Source organism: Dreissena polymorpha, chromosome 13, assembly GCF_020536995.1.
Source record: "Dreissena polymorpha isolate Duluth1 chromosome 13, UMN_Dpol_1.0, whole genome shotgun sequence".
In the NCBI taxonomy this organism is placed as follows: domain Eukaryota; kingdom Metazoa; phylum Mollusca; class Bivalvia; order Myida; family Dreissenidae; genus Dreissena; species Dreissena polymorpha.
The window spans coordinates 50,381,381-50,385,903 of record NC_068367.1 but is presented as its reverse complement, the minus strand read 5'-3'; the positions used below and the strand labels follow the sequence as shown (position 1 = coordinate 50,385,903).

At 33.3% G+C, this 4,523-nt stretch overlaps 1 non-coding gene across 1 annotated transcript; it reads right to left on the bottom strand.

Annotated features, from left to right (window-relative positions):
• Positions 1-3,253: 3,253 nt before the first annotated feature.
• Trnaa-agc (transfer RNA alanine (anticodon AGC)) lies at positions 3,254-3,335 on the bottom strand. Its single transcript has one exon. It is a non-coding gene; the product is annotated as a tRNA-Ala (tRNA).
• Between the last annotated feature and the right edge of the window lie 1,188 nt (positions 3,336-4,523).

Below are 4,523 nucleotides of genomic sequence, written 5' to 3'. Positions count from 1 at the left end.
GCTCTTACTTCTCGTATATATTTGACTCTTATGAATCTTGGCAAATGCCTAGTGTTTTATTTTGCTTAATCTAAATTAAGGTATGCATCTATATGTACTTTAAGCAGCATAACATGACCTCCAAATGACCAACAGCTCTTTCATATGTGAAAGAGATTGACACGAAATACCTACCCATCTATAATAAAGTTTATATGTGTACTTCAATATTATAGTTTTATAGCATTTTACGTGGTGCAATATAAGGTTTTTCTCAATCATTTACTGTAGAATTATAAAAATGCTGTACACAAAATCTGCCGATCAACTGAATCAATTCACCGATTTACGAAGATGGGTTGTGGGGTGGCTGATGTACGAGATAATAGAATGTTTATCAGCCCTTTCAGTAATATTTAATTAATTAAATGTATTTTATTACGTGTCGACCTTATTCTGATATGAAATTTTCTTTAACCATTCTTTTACTGTCTTTTCAGATGATGAAGGTTAAAGGGTGATAATAAGTGCATCTTTCGTTGCAGTATAAAATTACGTAATTAGGAATTTAAAATTAGCGGAGGACTGGGATACCATTCCTCATTCATGGACCACATGAGTTTAAATGTAGAATATGCAAGAGAGAGTCCTTCAAAAGAGCCGGACTTTCAGCAAATAAAACAAACGAACCAAACACAAAAATGTACAGCTGATGTATTATGTGATTTTTTGTTTGTTTTATTTTATTATTTCTACATAGACAAGTCTGACATATATTTTTTATGAGTGCTACGTAATTACACGTTTTGTTCCGTATATGTCATGATGCTAGTTTCTCACTTTTTTATGAGAATAAACCATTATCTGTGTTACGTCATTTCTTCCGACGATGTCTCTGCATACATTTTCAATTGTTTTCAGCACTTACATACATAATTAAAAAAAAATTGGGTCGGAATGAATTCGCTATGCATTTGACATATTAACATTACTTACGATTAGAAGGCAATGTTAGGAACAAACGAAATAATCTTTCTAAGTGAACCAATACTTTATTCCCTCAAAAGAACAGTCTTAAATAATATGTATTCACAAATGTATAAAAGAGAAAAAATGTATACATTGATCATTTCTACTGAAATCATATCGTGTATTGCATTTGCACAAATATTTCTATCCACTACAAATTTACTTTTTGCGATTTTAATATAGTGACCAATTCAGAACTGGTTGAAAAGAAGGGCGTCCAAAATGTGTCACATCAAAGTCACATAGATGTATCAGTATCGTTATGGTAAAACGTGTCAAACGTCATTGTATTAAATAAAACAATTAATATTTAAGTTTTCATTAAAAAAAACATCCACCGATATGCATCTTCTAAGCAGGTGTCAGGTATTCCAAATTGCTTCATGTATTCCGAATCGCAACAATGGCAGTATTTGGTTACAGCAACCTTATACTAGTATCGAAACGGCTTTACTCTTTTCTGTTTTTCATTAGACTTATATTGCACGTACATGTGATTGTTTGGCGTGGTACTTCGACGTAATCTTGTTTTGTTTGATTGGTGGATTTTCATGTACCTTTCGCTTTCTAGAGCGGTACACACTTCGTTACGCCGTCTTTTTAATCTTGGCATCCTCGACATATATAACTGGCGTCTCGATATCTGGAAATAGTAAGCATAGTATTCCGTTTAGTAGGCATAGTATTCCGTTTGATGCATATTCAAACATAAGTATGTTCATATGTGTTAAAATAAACAGCTAAGAATTACACTGTGTTAATAATACCGTGATATGTCTTATATTACACACACTAAATGTTAGCGTTAAGTACGCGATACAACATATAATAATTGTTGTGTATTTAAATAATGCCGCTACGCCACGCCTACTTGTAAATGAAGCGTAGCAACGCTCCGCCCCATGTTCTTCATAACTGCATGTTGACCTCTGATCTGTGTTAGTTAGTTGTAAGGCATTGATTGCTTCTATCGTTGAATGATAATAAAGTAGCCACTTAAATTATATGCGTTTCACTTCGTTTGTTTACCCAAACACAACAATAATAAAAATTAATAATATAACAATAAAAAAAGATAACTCTTGATTTCATAAAGTGAAAATGTTTTCCAAATATTCGCACCAATGCGGAATTGATTAACGAAAGTTATTTTGCATAAAACCTTCTAACATAGGAAAGAGATGTTTATCATTTGTAATCAGGTCCCAAAATGTGCTTAAAAGGAAGTTTAGTTCCAAAAAGGCGGGTTAAGCCGTTATAATTCGGCATTTCATGAGTTAATAGACATAAAAACGAGTCGCGATAATAAAATAATCTTGATTTATGTTATATTTTACTGTAAACATGTACAAATACTGTTTATTGTGAGAGGAAATGATATTCGAACATCCAACATCTCGAAGGTCAAGAAATTAAACATTACATTTGTCGACGGTTTTGCTTCAATAACTTTCTAATTCCGACGTCTACGGTATTTAAACAAAAACCCGAGGGGAGCACAAACACCGTAGAGCCGAAAGGGCTTATTCATTTAAGGTAGCGCACCTCTAATGGGAACATATCCAAATATAATCTAATTAATTATTTTCTTAATCAGCATCATTTCACTGAACTACATGCAAATTTGTAGGTAGGCTTTCCATGCTTTTAAAAAAAATATACCGATTTTTTCAAAACCACCCCCACGCTCGGCTTTTGTCCAGTTTATTTTCACCCCTGGGGTATATAAAAGTTCCATAATTCATTCAAATTTCCAAATATGGGCATGCAGTTGGTGTGTACAGATGCTGTAAAGGTGTTTAAAGTTTAAACAAGATGAAATAAGTATTCTTTTACAGACATTTATTTTTTACAAATTTTTATCTATGGAAGAGCGCCATGAAATGTAAGTGATTTCAGCCAAGTAAAAATTGGGTCGGTTAAAAACAAAGTGTCATAAAATTCAAAATAGTATCATTTAAGTCATATTTTAAACTTAGTTTTTATAGAAACACTATATACAGCAAAAATACCAAGAACTAGACAGATTTACCGTTTACTTTTTGAAATAAAAATAAAAATGCAACATGCATGGTTCGTATTTTTAACAGTAAATCACCAAATTTCGCCATAACGTTGTTTTAATTTTAATAATTGAAGAATGTGCATAAAAATTGCAACATATTTAACAATAAATATAGCTTATATGCCATATTAAATCAAATTACGTTAGAAAATAAATAAAACGCGTCGCAAAAAAAGTATACGTCGTCGGCAGGATTCGAACCTGCGCGGGCATATCCCAAAAGATTGCTAGTCTATCGCCTTAACCACTAGGCTACGGCACCTAATAGTAGGCTCTTCAACCTTCGAAGAAATCGCGGGAAATCATTAGAGGTGCGCTACCTTAAAAGAAATATTAATATTAACTGGCTTACCGGGTGAAAATATCCGCTACTCCTTCACAAAAAACACTAAAACGACGCCATCTTGGAAATTTTGTTCCAAATTTCTAACTTAAACGCGGTAAGCTCCCGTATACGCATGCCCCCCCCCCCTGCTTATATAGGTAAAAAATGCATCCGCTTTAAGTATGAGCATGCATGGTCGAGTGGTCTAGGCGGAAGAAATTTTACTCCAGGACTCCAGGGGTCAGTGGTTCGAGCCCTGTTGAGGGTTACTTTTTTCCTTTTTTAAAATTGTATACTTGTTTTTTTACTGGAGATTTTTAGGTCAATGTTTACTTTTATCAATATAAAGCATTTAATGACATGCTTCAATACATGCCAAAATCAGTTGGACGGCCCCTTGAATAAGGTTTAAGAGCTCTTTTTTCTGTTTGGATTAAACAGTTCGGAATTACACAATCAAGAAAAATGAAAGACTAATCTTACTGAACATTCAATTTCATGCTGCATGAAAGCTGTTTAAAAATACAATTGTAAACCGAAAAGTTTCGAATATTTGTTTTCGCGGTTATAGACATTGTTCCTGGCTGATCAATGTGCTTTCACTTAAAAATCATTTATAGATTGTCAAACACTAGGAAAGTGGTAGAATATCTGCGGAAAACATATGAATTTTGATAATATTTTGTGTGTGCCAACATTTTCCGAGTGGTTACGGACATTGCCGATCGTACAGATATATTCATAGACATAGGCCAAAGGACAGACTAGCCTTCATATTTCAAGTGTATCGGCCTTGAAATTGTCACTTTATTAAATGGAAGCAAAATCATACATTTATTAACAAGTTGTAGTCCGTAACATAAAAATCTTTGGGTGCAGTCATTTTTTTGTTCGGAAACCGTGACATGCTGTTTTTCGGAAACTGACGGTTGATTATTTCCAAGGAATCCTTCATAATTAAAACCAAGAAAAGATATGGCTGAGTTTCTATTGCCATAACCAAGTCCATTGTTATAATGATCAGTTAAACATTCAATTACGTCTGCCTGATTTGGAGAAATCTTATTGATTTGCCTTTTATTACAGTAACAAATCCATCTTGATTTGAAGACTGGTACTGTTTCT